Source organism: Bos taurus, chromosome 1 (genome assembly GCF_002263795.3).
Source record: "Bos taurus isolate L1 Dominette 01449 registration number 42190680 breed Hereford chromosome 1, ARS-UCD2.0, whole genome shotgun sequence".
Classification (NCBI taxonomy): domain Eukaryota; kingdom Metazoa; phylum Chordata; class Mammalia; order Artiodactyla; family Bovidae; genus Bos; species Bos taurus.
This window is the reverse complement of record NC_037328.1, coordinates 153,023,280-153,043,309: the sequence shown is the minus strand read 5'-3', so window position 1 is coordinate 153,043,309 and position 20,030 is coordinate 153,023,280.

The window sequence follows — 20,030 nt, the reverse complement described above, 5'->3', positions numbered from 1 at the left end:
TGTTTTCCCAAGGCCACCAGCACAAAGCCACTAGAGTCGGGTCCTAGGACCACAGTAGTCACACACCTGGACCTCCTGTGGGAGCCACGGAGGCAGCTCAGACCCTGGTCTAGCCCAGGCGCCATGCGTACGTGCCCACAAAGCCCACAGCTGCTGAGGCCAGACCCACCCCTGCCCTGGGAGTACCCGTTGTTTCCTTGGATGTCACGCGGGTACCGTTTACAGAGCTCGCAGCAAAGGCGTAAATCCACGGTTCATGATGTTGTACAGAAAGATTTCAGTCCTGCTTCTTAAGTTACCTGGGGCTTAGCTGTGATTTCATTCCCATCTCTGTGCCTGGGCAACCTGCTGGTATCTGCTCCCAGAGCCCACTGAGGCAACGACTGGAGTGTGGGAGGTCTCTGGGGCAGGAACCCCCAAGGTGGTGGCTGGGGCATGCTCTTCTGGAGCCCGCAGAGGCAGCGGCTGTGGTGTGGAGAAAGGGGTGCGAGGGCAGCCTCTCCACTGCCCCTGCTCTGTGCTCCACTTAACAATGGTGCTTTGCTTCTATGGTGGGATGGGCTTCTTCCATGAACACCCCTGGTTATGGCCGTACCACACGCCAGCCCCTTCGCACTGTCTCTGAGCAGCCAGCTCATCTCCCCAGGTCTGTCCTCTAGGCCCCAAGTCTCAGCTCCCGGCCCCCACCTGTGCCAGTGGATGTGCGTCTCAGGCTGGGACACGCAAGGGGGTGGACCAGATGGCCTGCGCGGGTCTCGCTCTGTTCTGTCTGCAATAGACCAGTTGTTGCATTTTCCTCTGAGCCGCTGAAGCTTCCTTTCTGTCCTCGCCTATCACCCCCCTGGTTGAGGGAGCTTTCCAGAGCGTGAGAAATTTACATTTGTCCAGCTCTCTCTCAGGGGTACAAGTCCTGTCCTGCTTCCTCCTTTTTTTTTTTTCTTTCACCCGACCTGGCTATGTGAAGATTTTTATCATCCTTCCAGGAATCTGAGGTCTTCTGCTAGTATTCAGTAGGTGTCCTCTGACAATTGTTCCATTTGTAGATGTATTTTTGATGTGATTGTGAGAGGAGGTGTGTTCCACATTCTTCTACTCCACCATCTTGATTGGAACCCTGAGTTTTATTCTTGACTTTACTAAGTAATAATTAAATCTTTTACTGTTAAGTATGATGATGACTGTCAGTTTAAGAAAGATATTATTGATCCTGTTTGTTTAAAAGTTTTCTTCTTTTCCTTATTTACCATGTTTTTTTAAGGAATAAATAGAATACAAAGAAGATAGCTTTTCTCTTTTGGCTATTGATGAGATGAAGTATTATAACATATTTAATAGGATTCTTTTATTATTTCAGTTACTCAAGTAATATTTGATCATATTTTCATTGTAAAAATGTTAAATGGTATAGAAATATACAGAAGATACAAGAGTTCCATATTTTGGCAGCTATTGCTATCTCCACTGACCCCATTTCATCCACAAAATTATAACCTGGATATCTTCTATAAAAAGATATTTATATTAATTTACAGATACACATGTAGATACATAAGTATATAGTTTTGTTTTTCAATATGAGTGGAATTTTTCTATAATATGATTTAACCCACAAATTTTTGTTTTGTTTTGTTTTTTACTTAATGTGTGTCAAAGGTTTTTTTTTCAGTACATATACTGTAACACATTCTTTATTTAATTTTTATTGAAATATAGTTGATTTACAATATTGTGTTAGGTTCAGGTGTACAGCAAAGTGATTCAATTATATATATATATTTTTTTTTCTTGATGTGGACCATTTTAATAGTCTTTATTGAATTTGTTAAAATATTTGTTTCTGTTTTATATTTTGTTTGTTTTTGGCCACAAAGCATGTGGAATCTTAGTTCCCCCACCAGAGATCAAAACCACACACACAGCATTGGAAGGCAAAGTCTTAACCAGTGGATGGCCAGGGGAGTCCATATATATATATATATATATATATATATATATATATATATATATATTCTTTTTCAGATTCTTTTCCATTCTAGATTATTATAAGATATTAAGTATAGTTACCTGTGCTATACAGTAGGTCTCTGTTGTTTACCTGTTTTATTTATAGTAGTTGCTAAGTCACTTCAGTCATGTCCAATTTTGTGCAACCCCATAGACGGCAGCCCACCAGACTCCCCTGTCCCTGGGATTCTCCAGGCAAGAACGCTGGAGTGCGTTGCCATTTCCTTCTCCAGTGCATGAAAGCAAAAGGTGAAAGTGGAGTCGCTCCGTCGTGTCCGACTTAGCGACCCCGTGGACTGCAGCCCACCAGGCTCCTCCGTCCATGGGATTTTCCAGGCAAGAGTACTGGAGTGGGGTGCCATTGCCTTCTCTGTATATTTTAATCCCAAATTCCTAATTTATTCCCCCTTTCTCCCAATACATACTTTTTAAACACTGAGATTTAGTCATTCCCTTACTGATAAATATTGTTTCTTTCTCTTTTTTTATAAAGAAACTCTGCTACAGTAAATATTCTTGCAGACATCCTTGTGCTTGTTATGAAAGTGTTTCTTTAGGACACAAATAACTATAAACGGTATTGCTAAGCCACAGACTAGATGCATGTCTAAATGTAATAGATTCTACCAAGTTACCCTTCCAAAACGCTGTGCCAGCTTACCCCCTCCCCCAATAATGTCTGTGATTTTTTTCATTATTGAGCTACTTCTGCATTCTTAAGAAAAAACTTTACTCATTATATTGTTCTTCTGATGGAATATTGTGCTTTGCTTTTTATGATTCTTAGGACTATATTTGTATCTGAGATGGCAGTAGATTTCTGCTACAAGTTTTATACCAAGATTATGTGAGTCATGTACACACTGCTGTATTTAAAACGAATAACCGACAAGGACCTGCTGTAGGGGATGTGGAACTCTACTCAATGTTATGTGGTGGGCTGGATGGGAGGGTAGTTTGGGGAGAATGGACACATGTATATGTATGGCTGATTCCCTTCATTCTTCAGCTGAAGCTATTACAGCATTGTTTGTTAATCGAATATACCCCAATAAAAAGTAAAAAGTTAAAAAAATATATATATATATATACCAATGAACTAAAAAAAATAGATTATGCTAGTCTAGTAAAATTAAGTGAATTACTCTCCATCTTTTTCAGTGCTCTGGAATAGTCTAAATCCCATGATAGTTATATGCTCCATGGAGTTCTAGTGGAATTAGCTTATAAAATCTAGGCACATCTTGGGAGTGTCTTGACAAGTTTTAAAATGTCTTCTATGGTTGTGAGCATATTTATACCTTCTTCATCCTTGATAAATTTTAATATTTTATGTGTTGTTATAAAATCATTCATTTTACCCAGATTTTACAACTCTTACTCCGAGTTCAACACAATAATCTACATATAAAGCCTGTGAAGCTGTCCTTTATCTATGGTTATATTTCTTTCCTCATTTCATACTTTTTATTTTTTCCTTTTTTTTCTTGATTAGCTTTGCAACAGTTTTTTCTATTTTTCTTGTATTTTAAGCAAATATCTCTGACTTACCTTACTTCTCTTTTCTAAAAGCTATTCTGTTTTAATCCTGATCAGTTCCTACTTCCTACTTTTCTTAGTCATATTTTCTTGGCTCTCTTCTTAACTTCTAGTTGAACAGTTAATTTATGTTCTTTTTTAACTTATTTAATTGTAAAAGCTTTAAAACTCCTAATTGTTCTATGTGTACAACCTTGACCTTCTCGCTTATGTAATGTTCTTGTTATCATTGTTTTCTAAATAATCTGTAATTGCAGTTTTGTTTTCTCTTTGATCTAAAAGTTATGTAGGAGTGTGATGGGGTTTTTTCCTTTCTTTTTAAGGTTTTGGCAATCACACATACTTTCTCTGTATTTTGGTCCAAGATTGTAGCCTGCGTGATTTCTTCTTCTTGGAATATGTTAAAATTTTTCTTGTGGCCTAATAGCTGATCACTCTTAGCAAATGTTCCATGGGCTTAGAATAGAGAATAGATTCTCTGCAGGGAACAAAGTGTGACACATATCTGTAGTTGGGAAAATATTTTGATACAACCTAATTCAAGTAAATCCACTAAATTGCCAAACGGAATTTTTAACTCACAGCAAAGTAGTGTTTTTTTTTTTTTTATTGCAAAGGTTGGGCTTTGTGAAGCTCTCAGAAGAAGGAGAAGGAGGAAGAGGGGGAAGAGGAAAGGGAAGAAAGGAAGTTAGGTTGCTCAGAATTCCAGAAACTAGGGCTTAAATATGAAGAGTCAATTCTGGAGGACTAGCATTGGAGAAGGAAATGGCAACCCACTCCAGCGTTCTTGCCTGGAGAATCCCAGGGACGGGGGAGCCTGGTGGGCTGCCGTCTATGGGGTCACACAGAGTTGACACGACTGAAGCAACTTAGCAGCAGCAGCAGCAGTTTACTATAGAGATTCATGCTGTGGACCCTCAATTCAGTTTAGTTCAGTCGCTCAGTCATGTCTGACTCTTTGCAACCCCATGGACTGCAGTACAACAGGCCTCCCTGCCAATCACCAACTCCCATAGCTTGCTCAAAATCATGTCCATTGAGTCAGTGATGCCATCCAACCATCTCATCCTCTGTTGTCCCCTTCTCCTCCCGCCTTCGATCTTTCCCAGCATCAGGGTCTTTTCAAATGAGTCAGTTCTTAACATCAAGGTGGTCAAAGTATTGGAGTTTCACCTTCAGCATCAGTCCTTCCAATGATTCAGGACTGATTTCCTTTAGGCTGGACTGGTTGGTTCTCCTTGCAGTCCAAGGGAATCTCAAGAGTCTTCTCTAACACCACAGTTCAAAAGCATCAATTCTTCAGTGCTCAGCTTTCTTTATAGTTCAACTTTCTATCCATACATGACTACTGGAAAAGCCATAGCTTTGACTAGACAGACCTTTGTTGGCAAAGTAATGTCTCTGCTTTTTAAAATGCTGTCTAGGTTGGTCATAGCTTTTCTTCCAAGGAGCAAGCATCTTTTAATTTCAAGGCTGCAGTCACCATCTGCAGTGACTTTGGAGCCCCAAAAATAAAGTCTGTCACTGTTTCCATTGTTTTCCCATCTATTTCTCATGAAGTGATTGGACCAGATGCCATGATCTTAGTTTTCTGAATGTTGAGCCAACTTTTTCACTCGCCTCTTTCACTTTCATCAAGAGGCTCTTTAGTTCTTCTTCACTTTCTGCCATAAGGGTGGTGTCATCTGCATGTCTGAGGTTATTGATATTTCTCCTGGTAGTCTCAATTCCAGCTTGTGTTTCATTCAGCCTGGCATTTCATATGATATGCTCTGCATATAAGTTAAATAAGCAGGGTGACAATATACAACCTTGACGTACTCCTTTCCTGAATTGGAACCAGTCTGTTATTCAATTTCCAGTTTAACTATTGCTTCTTGACCTGCATACAGATTTCTGAGGAGGTAGGTAAGGTGGTCTGGTATTCCCATCTTTTTCAGAATTTTCCAGTTTGTTGTGATCCACACAGTCAAAGGCTTTGGCATAAGCAATAAAGCAGAAGTAGATGTTTTTCTGGAACTCTCTTGCTTTTTCAATGATCCAACAGATGTTGGCGATTTGATCTCTGGTTCCTCTGCCTTTTCTAAATCCAGCTTGAACATCTGGAAGTTCACACTTCATGTATTGCTGAAGTTTGGCTTGGAGAATTTTGAGCATTACTTTGCTAATGTGTGAGATGAGTGCAATTGTGTGGTAGTTTGAACATTCTTTGGCATTGCCTTTCTTTGGGATTGGAATGAAAACTGACCTCTTGCAGTCATGTGGCCACTGCTGAGTTTTCCAAATTTTGTGGGTATATTGAGTACAGCACTTTCACAGCATCATCATCATATTTTAAGATTTGAAATAGCTCCACTGGAAGTCCATCACCTCCACTAGCTTTGTTCATAGTGATGCTTCCTAAGGCCCACTTGACTTCACATTCCAGGATGTCTGGCTCTAGGTGAGTGATCACACCATTGTGGTTATCTAGGTCATGAAGACCTTTTTTGTACAGTTCTGTGTATTCTTGCCACCTCTTCTTAACATCCTCCACTTCTGTTAGGTCCATACCATTTCTGTCCTTTATTGTGCCCATCTTTGCATGAGATGCTCCCTTGTATCACTAATTTTTCTTGAAGACATCTCTAGCCTTCCCCATTCTATTGCTTTCCTCTGTGGATCCTACACTCGAGAAGACATGAGACATTACAGAAAACAGTTTTCTGTACTTGAAGAAACAAGTGTACAAGGTAGGAAGGAGAAGGATTCGAGAGGGGTAAGAAAGTGAGTGCAGGTGCGTATTCCTGGATGCAGGCTCTGGTCCTGTGCCTCCTCAGTAATGAAACAGTGAAAGAGGAAAGGCAAGAGTTAGGGTTGAGGGTCTGAAAAAAGCCCTGCTTCTCCCCCGGAGTGCTAGGAGGCAGGAGCTCTCCCAGCGTTATGTGCCCATGTGGGGTGGCCTCCAGGGAGTAGAAACGGTGGCGGGGCTCACCTGGACAGAGCAAGGGCCCTGGGGGACTCCAGTGACAGTAGAGAAGGCTGGTGGGAGAGGTCACTATGGCGAGGGGTGCAGGGACCTGCATTCGACGGCCAAAGACTGGGTGCTCCAAGCCACAGCCAGGTGTCAGGAGAGCTGCCAGAAGTGAGGTTAGGCCCGAGGTTCCCAGGGGCCCTTGGGCACAGGTCAGGGCAAGGAAACAGACTAATTAGTACCCTTGGTCACCAAGAAAGGAGGCCACCACCCAAGACCAAGCCGGACAAGGCTGTGGAGTAAAGGCCTAAGCTATGAGGTTACCTGAGACTTTTAAACCTAAAAGAAACTCAGGAAAATGCAAAGGCAACCTTGGTAGAGAAGAACTTTCTTCATATTTAATATCTCTGGGATGGGATGCAAGGCACAGCCAATGGCCTCTCACAGGCTCAGTGGCCAGTTAGTAGTCATCACAGGTGTCATTGCCTCTATGTGTGAAGATCAAAAGTACCAGCTTCAAAACTCGCAGATTGATGACTGTCCACAGCTTAGAAGAAAATGTCAAAGTAATAGAACAGCAGTGACCACCCTTTGGAGTAAAATTCTAGGTGAAAGAATCTGTAAATTATGAGCCAAGCACGAACCAAAAGTGTTATCAGTCAGGTTCACCGGGAAGCAGACTCCGACATGGGAGATAAGCATGCAGAGGTTTTATTAGGAAAAGCCCTTGGGTCAGACCTACAGACGGGAGAAGAACTGGGCAGAGGGAAAAACTGGGCTATGAAGGCCTCAGTCCAACCCACAGGGAGTTCTGAGGCTGAGAAAACCTTTTTGATTAGTTCCCAGTTGGGGCAGAGGCCAATGCTTTCCACCCCTGGGTCAGTCAGCTTTTAGAAGGAGACACAACTTTGGGTGAGGTGGCCCTGTTCAAACAAGGCAGTGCCCAAAGGGGACTAACAGGTAAGGGCTGTCTGCCAGCAACATTTCTATCAGCTGAGGATATAAGAGTTTCCTTACTGAAGGAGAATTGGGCTGGCAGACCATCCTTTCCACCCAAGAAGCCTGGGTCTACCTCGTGGTCAATTCAGCCTAATAAAGCCCAGCCCCAAAGGCTTTGGGATTTCCTATGGATTCATTTTAAGAAATGTTGTGCCTCCATAGCTCTTGATGGCATTAGTGGATATTATGTGGAAAACACGACACCAATGACTTAAAAAAAAAAAAAAGATGCCCCTGGAAGATGGTACTCCATGAGGCTCTGCGGGTATGAAAGGCAGACCCACACCCAGAATAGGGTCTGTTGCTGTGAGGACAAGTTGCCGTCAAGCGGTCAGTTGGTCTCCTGAAGGAGCAGTGCTGCATCGGGGCTCGGCACCGGCCTCTGTGCCGGAAGGTTGCGCTTTCAGAGAGGGCGGTAACCGCACCAGTCTTTCTACAATGTCACTGTCCGTAGGAATACATTTTTCCTAAGAATTATTTTAAATTGTTGTTATTAGGTCTTTTGAAGCAAGGGAAACATACATTAGTGATCTTGAATATATCTTTTAAAATTCAATTTTAAAATTCATTGAGGTTCTTCAGAATTCAGAAAATTTATAAAGTTGGATGGGAAAAGGTACATCTTTATCTTTCAGTTCAGTTCAGTCGCTCAGTCATGTCCAACTCTTTGCGACCTCATGAATTGCAGCACGCCAGACCTCCCTGTCCATCACCAACTCCCAGAGTTTATTCCAACTCATGTCCATCAAGTCGGAGATGCCATCCAGCCATCTCATTCTCTGTCGTCCCCTTTTCCTCCTGCCCCCAATCCCTCCCAGCATCAGAGTCTTTTACAATGAGTCAACTCTTCGCATGACGTGGCCAAAGTACTGGAGTTTCAGCTTTAACATCAGCCTTCCAATGAACACCCACTGATCTCCTTTAGAATGGACTGGTTGGATCTCTTTGCAGTCCAGGGACTTTCAAGAGTCTTCTCCAACACCACAGTTCAAAAGCATCAATTCTTCAGCGCTCAGCTTTCTTCACAGTCCAACTCTCACATCCATACATGACCACCAGAAAAACCAAAGCCTTGACTAGACGGACATTTGTTGGCAAAGTAATGTCTCTGCTTTTGAATATGCTATCTAGGTTGGTCATAACTTTCCTTCCAAAGAGTAAGTGTCTTTTAATTTCATGACTGCAATCACCATCTGCAGTGATTTTGGAGTCCCAAAAAATAAAGTCTGACACTGTTTCCACTGTTTCCCCATCTATTTCCCATGAAGTGATGGGACCAGGTGCCACGATCTTAGTTTTCTGAATGTTGAGCTTTAAGCCAACTTTTTCACTCTCCTCTTTCACTTTCATCAAGAGTGTTTTTAGTTCCTCTTCACTTTCTGCCATAAGGGTGGTGTCATCTGCATATCTGAGGTTATTGATATTTCTCATGGAAATTTTGATTCCAGCCTGTGCTTCTTCCAGCCCAGCATTTCTCATGATGTACTCTGCATATAAGTTAAATAAGCAGGGTGACAATATACAGCCTTGACGTACTCCTTTTCCTATTTGGAACCAGTCTGTTGTTCCATGGCCAGTTCTAACTGTTGCTTCCTGACCTGCATATAGGTTTCTCAAGAGGCAGGTCAGGTGGTCTGGTATTCCCATCTCTTTCAGAATTTTCCACAGTTTATTGTGATCCACACAGTCAAAGGCTTTGGCATAGTCAAGAAAGCAGAAATAGATGTTTTTCTCAAACTCTCTTGCTTTTTTGATGATCCAGCAGATGTTGGCAATTTGATCTCTGGTTCCTCTGCCTTTTCTAAAACCAGCTTGAACATCTGGAAGTTCACGGTTCACGTATTGCTGAAGCCTGGCTTGGAGAATTTTTAAACTGTAACTGAAATTTCACATTTCCTTCATTCTACATGTAAATTACACACAATAGGGATGTTAGTAACACCTGTGACTAAGTGAAATCACAGATATTTTTATGCTATATTACAGTTACATGGTAGATATCTTAAAATATTGCTTATGCTCATCATTGCTTTAAAACTATTGTAGTCAGTGGATCTGCTACTGGATCTCAATATCTCATGTGTTAGTAAAGAAGCACTTTTGGTACCATATTATATTTTAAATATTTTGATAGCTAGACAGTATAACACTATATTTTTTAATTAATTCACTCATTTATTTTGGAATATAGATGATTGACAATATTGTGTTAGTTTCTGGTGTACGTCAAAGTGATTCGTTTGTATATACATTATATATATATTCTTTTTCATATTTTTTCAATTATGGTTTATTGTAGGATATTGAATATAGTTCCCTGTGCTGTACAGTATATATATATTTTGTTTTATATAGTATGTTTTACCCACTCCAGTGTTCTGGCCTAGAGAATTTCATGGGTTTATAGTCCATGGAGTCCTAAAGAGTCAGACAGGACTGAACACCTTTCACTTTCACTTTTCACTTACGCATTTCAAAATCTGTTGTGCAAAGGAGTCCAGAGGCTTCACTGGACTGCCAAAAGGATCCGTGGATCAGATAAAATCAAGACCTCCTGCTCAAGAGTGGGCAAGAGTATTCGTGCAAACAGCTTTCCACTATCCTTTAAAGTAAAAGTTCTGTTTCTTCTGTTCCCTCCCCCCCGCCTAGCTTCTTCCCCCACCCCACACCCCAGTTTTGGGGGCCCTAGATTGTCCTGGTAGCTGCTCAAAGCCTCGGGGAGAGCCAAGGGGGTACATGCAGAGCTCATTAGGGCCTGAGCCAGGGGGCGCCCCAAGGGATGGGAAAACCGGGGAAAGGCGTTCATATCTGATTCCTCCATTTCACATCCAATCACAGCACACGCCTGAACTGTGTGGACGCTCTTCCGGATGACCTATGGGCATGAAAGCTGCCTCCAGTTCCAGCTTCATTTTCCCTCCCAGCAGCCCAGGGTTTTCGCCTCATCAGACAAGCTTCTGCAATGAGGTGTGCAAGAATTGCTTTCTTCCTTGGCAAACACTCACAGCTTCTCCCTGCTTGGTTCCAGGAGTTGCAAATAAGTGCTCTTCTCTGGGACCTGATTTGCATACCTTATGGATTATTTGTGGTTTGTAGCTAATGGGGATCAAAGCTTGCACAGATAATCCCACCACACCTACCCCACAGGACTCTGGACTGCCCCAGTCTGCACGTCCATGCTTGGTGTAAACGGGCTTATCAAGCTGGGTCCAGGATGTCCCTGGAAACGAAACCAACACACTTCCTCCTGCTCCTGCCTGACACAAAGGAAGCCCTTCCCCTGGGTGTGTTTGGGAGGGTGGCTGCCCGACACAGGGTGCTGTGTGATTTAGTCCACTCAGGAGATTTCTACTGGCACCCCTGCCCCCAAGCGATGCAATCACAAGCATGCTGGCATTAGAATTCCGGAGAGGGTTTCTTGGTTTTGTTCAGGGTTTTTTTTTTTTTTTTTCTCCTTCTTCAAATCATAGCCTTTAAGTGCTCTTTGTGTTTATAATTAGCCATAAGCCCTGGGTTGGCCCCATTGGCATCACGGTGCAGGCCCGCCTGTCCCCCCAGCTTGCCCAAGTGCTGTTAATTAGCCCTGCAAAGATCGGCGAGCTTGATTGGCAGCAGCTTTTGCAGAAAGGCTTCCAGCCCTCTGCGCAACAAAGGAAACCGGCTTCGCATCTTGGCATTAGACCTGTCATCTGGATTCTTCGCGTTTTCCCTCTGCCACTGCTGAGAATTTCATGGATGCATTTATTTATTTTGAAATGTTAGCACCGATGTTTTGGTAGAAATTTGTAAATCTTGCAGTTGAGAGAGAATGTCACGTTTGAGATTTGTCACAACTCTAAGAAGCGATAGAATGAGGGCAGGATGAGTCTTTGTAGATGAAGAATAGGGTTAATAGTTTGGGAAACTATCACCAGGGCTAAACAAAGACGTACCCAATGACCCAGCAATTCCACTCCCCAGTAATTCCCACAGAAGCGTGGTGTATGTATGTTTCCCCCTGCAAAAGTACTAAGATGTGCCTAGCTGCCCTGCTATAATAGACACAAACTGGACTCTGCCCAAATGCTCATCAACAGTAGCGTGATTTTTAAAATTGTGGTGTATTCTCACAATGGAACACTGCACAGCAGTGAGAATATGAACTACAATTACACACAACAATATGGCTGAATCTCAGAAGGGCAATTTGAGTGAGAGAAGATAAAAGAAAATATTCTGTTTATATAAGGAATGTGTTTAGTTGCTCAGTCCTGTCTGACTCTCTGCAACCCCGTGGACTGGAGCCTACCAGGCTCCTCTGTCCACAGGATTCCCCAGGCAAGAATACTGAGTGGGTTTCCATGCCCTCCTCCAGGGGATCTTCCTGACGCAGGTCTCCTGCATCTTCTTCATTGGCAGGCAGATTCTTTACCACTGAGCCACCTCAGTGGCTGAGCACCTCTTCTAAGTGGAAGCCCTACGTAAGGAATAAAAATCGGTAAAAACTAAACAATGTTGTTAATTCAAACAGTGGTTAACTTTGGGGGAGAAGAAGCATTCATTAGAATAGAAAGGTTTCCTGGGTGTTGGTGATGTTCTATTCCTTGATCTATGGGGTGGTTATGGGAGAATGTGTATTCTGTGCTTTGCTTAGTCGCTTAAGTCATTTGCAACCCCATGGACTGTAATCTGCCAGACTCCTCTGTCCATGGGGATTCTCCAGGCAAGAATACTGGAGTGGGTAGCCCATCCCTCCTCCAAGGTATCTTCCCAACCCTGGGATCGAAGCTGGCTTCCCTGGTGGCTCAGATGGTAAAGAATCTGCCTGCAGTGCAGGAGAGGGGTTGGGAAGATCCCATGGAGGAAGGAAGGCATGGTTATGGGAGAATGTTTAGTGAATGAAAATGTATTGAGTTGTAAATTTGTGTGTGTACTTTTCTACATGAATACTGTAGTCATTCTCCACAACTACATGAATAGTCAATAGTAAAAAAAAAAAAAAAAAGAGGCTAAATTGAGACTACCTCTTCAGTAGGAAAGTTTGTGGATTAGTAATTAGAAGAGACAGGGTTGATTTTATCTTCCAAACCAGGTCTGGGATGTGATATGCCTGAAACCTGCCTTGAGGCCTGGGGTCCCTCAGGGAAGAGCTCCTACGAGAGCAGGTAGGTGGCCTGAAGAATCATAGCTGAGAGGGGAAGAAGGATTGGAGCCAAAGGGGATGTGACGAGGTGTAGGATTTATGAATTCATCCCCAAGGTTCTCTAGGCAACGTGGCTACCACCTGGGAGTGTCTTCAAGTCCCATGAAAAATTTTGAGGGTTTATAAAAACATGACTCCAAAATGCAAAACAAAATTATATTCTCAAAATCAATACATGTTTAATTGAATATCTACAAAACATAACATAGGTCAAGTAATTCAGTATTTCTCAAACATTAATAAGATCCCAAAAATCTGAGGTTCTTGTCTACATACAGATTCTGATTCTGTAGATCTGGGCTCCAGCCTGAGATTCTGCAATCTCACAGGTGCCCAAGTGATGCCTGTGTTTCCAGTCCATGCACGCTACTTTGAACTGCAAAGAAATAGTTAACTGCAGCTCAATTCAATTCTTACATAGCTATAATAGAAACCAAAAATGTAAGATGAATATTTTATTTTTATAAAACTCAAAATTACATTTTATTGTGGTAAGCCATACATAACATAAAATTTAGCATTTTAACCAGTTTCAAATACACAGTTCAGTAGTATATTCAATAAGTACATTTACATTATTTTGCAACCATCATCATTCCCTATCTCCAGAATCTTTTCATCTTCCCAAACTGAAAAACTTGGTACCCACTAAACAATCACTCCCATCCCTTCCTCTCTCCAGTTTGTAAGTGCTATTCTACTTTCCATCGCTATGAATTTGACTACCCTAAGGACCTCATATAAGCAGAATCATGCACTACTTGTCCACTTATGAATGGCTTATGTCATTCAGCATGTCTTCAGATTCATCCGTGTTATAGCATGGATCAGAATTTCCTTCCTTTTTTAGACTGAATAATATATTCCATTGTATGTATGGACCACATTTTGATTATCTGTTCATCCATCTAAGGACGTCTGGGTTGTTTCCACCTTTAGCTACTATGAACAACGCCACTTTGCACGTGGATGCGCCAATCAAATCACTACTCTCAAATGTCTCGGATATAGATGCAGAAGTGGAATTGCTAGTATTCCTGTGCTTGATTTTTTGAAGAACGAAAATACTAATTATTTAAAAACTTGTTGGAGACTGTCATTTCGATGACCCAGATGGTCACATGTCCCAGTGCTTACGCCCTTGCATAGGTCTCTCCCACATTAACTGTGGACCAGGCAGAGCCGGACATGACTGAGCGACTGAACAACACGGTCAGTCACTGCCTTGACTAGCAAAATACAGAGAAAGCAATGCTATGCCCATTCTAAAACTAGATTTTAATTGATCCTACAGCTACCGCTTCTTCCCTCTCGGAAGGCTTACTCTTGGAACAGTCCTGCTAGAACTCAGCCACCACGCTGTGGGCCAGGCCCAGGGCCACCTAGAGAAGCCTGCACGGAGAAGAAGCAGGCACCCCGGGTGGCAGTCCAGCTGGACCCCCAGTCACGCGCCAGCTGACTCAGATGCCCAGGGATCCCAGACATTTTAACCTCAGCTGAGTTCCCGGCCAGTGCTTCAGATGATTACAATTGCCCACCCACCAAGCTAACCCTACTTGGAGAAGAACCACCCCATGAAAGACAATGCGTTGTTTCAAGCCACCAAGTTTTGAGGTGATTCGTTATCCAGCATTAGCTAGCTGAAACAAAAATCCTTTCAAATGTTTTGGAACAAGAGCAAACTACATTATACCTAATGTAAGATTGGTTAGAATTTAAGATACTTGATACAGAGTGAAATAGGCCCAGAGTCTCCAAAGACCTTAAATATCTCAGGCAGTAACCATAAAATTGTTGTTGTTCAGTCGCTAAGTCATGTTTGACTCTTTGTGACCCCATGGACTGCAACATGAGACTTCCCTGTCCTTCACCATCTCCCAGAGTTTGCTCAAATTCATGTCCATTGAGTCAGCGATGCTATCTAACCATCTCATCCTTTGCTGCCTTCTTCTCCTTTTGCCTTCAATCTTTGCACCATCAGGATCTTTTCCAATGAGTCCATGCTTCGCATCAGGTGGCCAAAGTATTAGAGCTTCAGTTTCATCATCAATCCGTCCAATGAAAATTCAGGGTTGATATCCTTTAGGATTGACCAGTTTGATCTCCTTGCTGTCCAAGGGAATCACAAAAGTCTTCTCCAGCACCACAATTTGAAAGCATCAGTTCTTCAGCACTCAGCCTTTTCATGATCCAACTGTCATATCCATACATGACTACTGGAAAAACCATAGCTTTGACTGGCTGGACCTTTACTGGCAAAATGATGTCTCTGCTTTTTAATATGCTGTCTGTATTTGTCATAGCTTTCCTTCCAAGAAGCAAGCATCTTCTAATTTCAAGGCTGCGGTCACCATCCACAGTGATTCTGGAGCCCAAGACAATAAAATCTATCACTGCTTCCACTTTTCCTCTTCTATTTGCCATGAAGCAATGGGACCAGATGCTGTGATCTTAGTTTTTTTAACACTGGGTTTTAAGCCAACTTTTTCACTTCCCTCTTTCACCCTCATCAAGAGGCTCCTAGTTCCTCTTCACTTTCTGCTATTAGAGTGCTATTATCTGCATATCTGAGATTGTTGATACTTCTCCTGGCTATATTGATTCCAGCTTGTGATTCATCCAGCCCGACATATCAGATGATGTACTCTGCATTTCTGGAGGAGGGCATGGCAACCCACTTCTATATTCTTTCCTGGAGAATCCCCATGGACAGAGGAGCCTGGCGGGCTACAGTTCATGGGGATCACAAAGAGTCGGACATGACTGAAGCGACTGAGCATGCATGCATGCACTCTGCACATAAGTAAGCAGGGTGACAATATACAGCCTTGTCATACTCCTTTTCCAATTTAGAACCAGTCAGCTGTTTCATGTAAGCTTCTATTTGCTGCTGCTTGACCTGCATACAGGTTTCTCAGGAGACAGATAAGATGATCTTGTATTCCTATCTCTTTAAGAATATCCCACAATTTGTTGTGATCCACACAGTCAAGGCCATAGTATAGTCAATGAAGCAGATGTTTTTCTGGAATTCCCTTGCTTTCTCTGTGATCCAACGAATGTTAGCATGGTTCATCTTCCTTTTCTAAATCCAGCTTGTACATCTGGAAGTTCTTGGTTCACATACTGCTGAAGCCTAGATTGGAGGATTTTGAACACCACAAGCATGCAAAATGAGTGCAATTGTGCGGTAGTTTGAACATTCTTTGACCTTGCCCTTCTTTGGCTTTGGAATGAAAACTGACCTTTTCCAGTCCTGTGGCCACTACTGAGTTTTCCAGATTTACTGACATATTGAGTGCAGCACTTTCACAGCATCATCTTTTAGGATTTGAACTAGCTCAGCTGGAATTCCATCACCTCCACTAGCTTTGTTTGTAGTGATGCTTCCTAAGGCCCCCTTGACTCACACTCCAGGATGTCTGGCTCTGGGTGAGCGGCCACACCTTCGTGGTCGTCTGGGCCGTGAAGGCCTTTTCTGTGTGGCTGTTTTGTCTGTGCCGCCTCTTGTTAATCGCTTGCCTCCGTTCTGTCCTCACCATTTATGTCCTTTATTGTGCCTATCCTTGCATGAAATGTTCCCTTGGTATCTGCAATTTTCTTGAAGAAGAAAAAAAAAATCAAACAAAAAGATGGAATTTGGGTCCCCAGAACCAACAGCAGCAACGGGAGTTTTGTGGCTGCTGTGGTTGTTGTTCTGGTTGAGTTAGAAGCCTGGCTGGCCCAGAGCAGCATGCAAGTTAGCCCCTATCATCCGTATACTAAAGACGGCAGCCAGGGATTTTTTCACACATGTAACTTGGCATATGGCTTTTTGGGGGATTTGAACTCTTAATTAGAAGCTTCCTTTTGCCCAGAAATTAACGTGTAACTGAGTGATAAGAATGAATTCAGCCAAGACCAATCTCAGATTCCCATAAACACAACAGATAAGCAGCCTGAACATGAAGCCTTGAAAGCCGTGGCTGAGATGAGGCTTGCTCACCTGGACCCTGAGTCCCCAGCGCTCTCTCACTGCCAGACGCTAAAAGGCAACCAGCTTCTGCCTTGCTCCATTCTGCCAAGCTGAGGCCCCATGGCCCACGCGTGCAGGAACAGTCCTGGTCTCAGGCGGGACGCGCAGCGGGCAGTGGTCCACTCGGTATTCAGTAATGTATGATGAGCAGGTGCTTTGTGCCAGGCGGGTGCTGTGCTGGCCACTGGGCGTATGACGTGTTGGTAAATAAAACAGACATGGTCCCTTCTGTCGTGGAGACTGCAGCTCAGGGGAGAAGACAGACGGTGTACACACAAGAACAGTACAAATGCTGTATTTGTTCATGTTCGGGGCCCTTTGCTTGATTTTGCCTTCTTGATGTCGCTGTTTATTCTAATATTTTTGTCATTAAGTGTCAGCTTAAATATAAGCTCCTCACTCTCCTTGCTACAGAGTCACTGTAATACCTCCCACCGATACTTTTTTCCTTTTCCGTTATGGTTTATCGCAGGATATTGAGTGTAGTTCCCTGCGCTGTGCAGTAGGCCTTTATCCAATTTTCTCATAGTTCTGTGTGTTAGTCACTCAGTCGTGCCCAACTCTGCGACCCCATGGACTGCAGCCCACCAGGCTCCCCTGTCCATGAGATTTTCCAGACAAGGATACTGGAGCGGGTTTCCATTTCCTTCTCCAGGGGATCTTCCCAACCCAGGGATTGAACCCAGGTCTCCTGCACTGCAGGCAGATTCTTTACCGACTGAGCTGCAAGGGAAGCCCTTAGAGAACTTAAGAAAAGTTGTTTATCCATTCTCTACATAATAGTTTTCATCAGCTAATCCCAAACTCCCAAACCATCCCTCCCCCACCACCCCTCCTTGGCAACCACAAATCTATTCCCTATGTTTGTTATGTTTCTCTTTCATAAATAAGCTCATTTGTTTCATATTTTAAATTTCACATATAAGTGATATCATATGATATGTGTCTTTGTCTGGCTTACTTCACTTGGTGTGATCATCTCTGCTGCTGCTGCTGCTATTGCTAAGTCGCTTCAGTTGTGTCTGACTCTGTGCGACCCCATGGACCGCAGCCTACCAGGCTTCTCCATCCATGGGATTCTCCAGGCAAGAACACTGGAGTGGGTTGCCAGGCCCATCCATATTGCTGCAAGTGACATTCTTTTGTTCTTTTTTATGGCTGATTAATGTTCCATTGTATAGATATACCACATCTTATTTATCCATTCAGCTGCCGATGGACACTTAGGTTGCTTCTGTATCTTGGCTGTTGTGGATAGCATTGCTATGAACACAGAGCTGCGTGTATCTTTTCACATCAGGATTCTGTCCAGCACATCCCTTTGATTTTGTTCTCTGAGTAGCACTCACTGTTATCAGATATTTTCTTGTGTATTTTTTAATGATTATTATCTATCTCTCACCCACAGGAGGTCAACTTCAAAAGGACGATCTTGTGTCTCTCATTCACTGCCACATCTGGGGCCCTAAAGCACTGCCCTGCGTGTAACAGATGCTCAGGAAACTTGAATGACTACAAGAATAGGCAATGACATGAAATTGGCACCTCACCTTTCTATCACATAAAAAAAGATTTTATTTTTATCATGTGCAAATTAGCTGGTGATTTTACTTACTCCTCCTCACTCAAAAAATTGCCCTGACGTGATAAAAGGACAATTAACATCTTCTGTTCCTCACGAAAAATCTAAGGACGTCAGAGAGGACTGACATGACTCCAGTTGGATACAACGCAAGTAAACCTTTAGTCAGGGGGTGTTTCTTAACCTGGTTTACTGTATGATATCCAGTTGGCATTTGGAAATCTTAAAACTAGTGCACAGACCCATATTACAGTTGTCACAATTCCGGGTGGGCATGATTGACTTGAGGAGCTCCAGCTGACACCCTAAAACTCATTATCAAGCATTTCAGAGCCTTTGTTCATCCAGCTGTCCTGGTATGGAACAGGCACTGTGCTGAGCATGGCTGTCCAAAGACACACGAGACAGTCTGGCCTCAAGGTGACCATGGGGGAGACTGAGATCACAATTAGGAGTATTATACCCTGTGATTCATGCAGTGATAAAGCTGGTAGCAGAACACGCTGGAAGGAAACCTAATATAATCTGCGACAGTCAGGGTGGGGAGCTGCCTGGAGGAGGCATTCTTCTCGTTGAATATTAATGGATAGAGGAATGGAATGGGGGTAGCTGGGAGGAGAAGACAGCAAGGGGACGGGCACGGGGGAGACGCGTCCTGAATACTCAGAAAATGAGAAGCTGCTGTGGGAGCAGGAAAGAGTGGGAAGGAGGGGGTGAGCCAGGCAGGAGGATGCATCTGATGTGATGCTGCATCCCAGCCCTGAGGACCAGCTCCTTTCGTGCTCCTTCCACCCTCCTGTCTCTGAACCCTGCCCAGGACCTAGGCGCCTGCTGTGTGAGAGCCAGGATCCAGATTCATGAAGAACAGGGGAGCATTTTTGTTACTGCTGTTCATTTCTTTGGGAAGAATTTTTTGCCTACCTTGGAGAATCTGAAGGTAAGCATTTTTTTCTTGTGCTTCTTTTTGCTCCTGGTAACAGCAAGCTTTTTAAAAGTCAGCATATGTCCATTAACTTTGAAAACTGCAGCAAGGAATCCAGGAAATTTCCATTGTTTGGACAACGGGCAAGGAAGAGTAGCTTCCTCCCAGGAGCATGCAATACCCTTGTACCTACGAGGTTCATGGGGTCACAAAGAGTCGGACACAACCGAGCAACTGAACTGAACTGACCCTCCAGTTAGACATCAGGACAGAAAGACAGACAATTAGAAGAGATTAGCATTTAACACAACCGGGTTTTTTTTCTGGTTTATTAGAAACCTCAGAGATCCAAATTTTTCTTTCCTCTTGCATGATGAAAATGTAAGTACTTCTTGTGGTTTTACTGCTTTGTTCATCAAAAACTTGGCCGTCAAAATAGCATCCATGTTACTGTAAAACCTGAAAGCAATTTTGGGAGAAGCACTGCAGTGGTAGATCTCCAGCTACCCTCCCAGGCTACTCACCAAGGGACACACTAAATTCCTTTCAGCATGAACTGCTCAGCAAGAAGTCTTTTGCCCACATTTAAACCCTACCCAGAGCCCCCTGTAGTCTTCACATCTGTCTGTCCTGCTGTGCACACGCTCACACCATGGCCACTGACTTTCAGGCACAGCACTCTAGGAGATGGAAATTGGGGCAAGTGCTAGGAGTTCGTCAAGGCTGTATATTGTCACCCTGTTTATTTAACTTCTATGCAGAGTACATCATGAGAAACGCTGGACTGGAAGAAACACAAGCTGGAATCAAGATTGATGGAAGAAATATCAATAA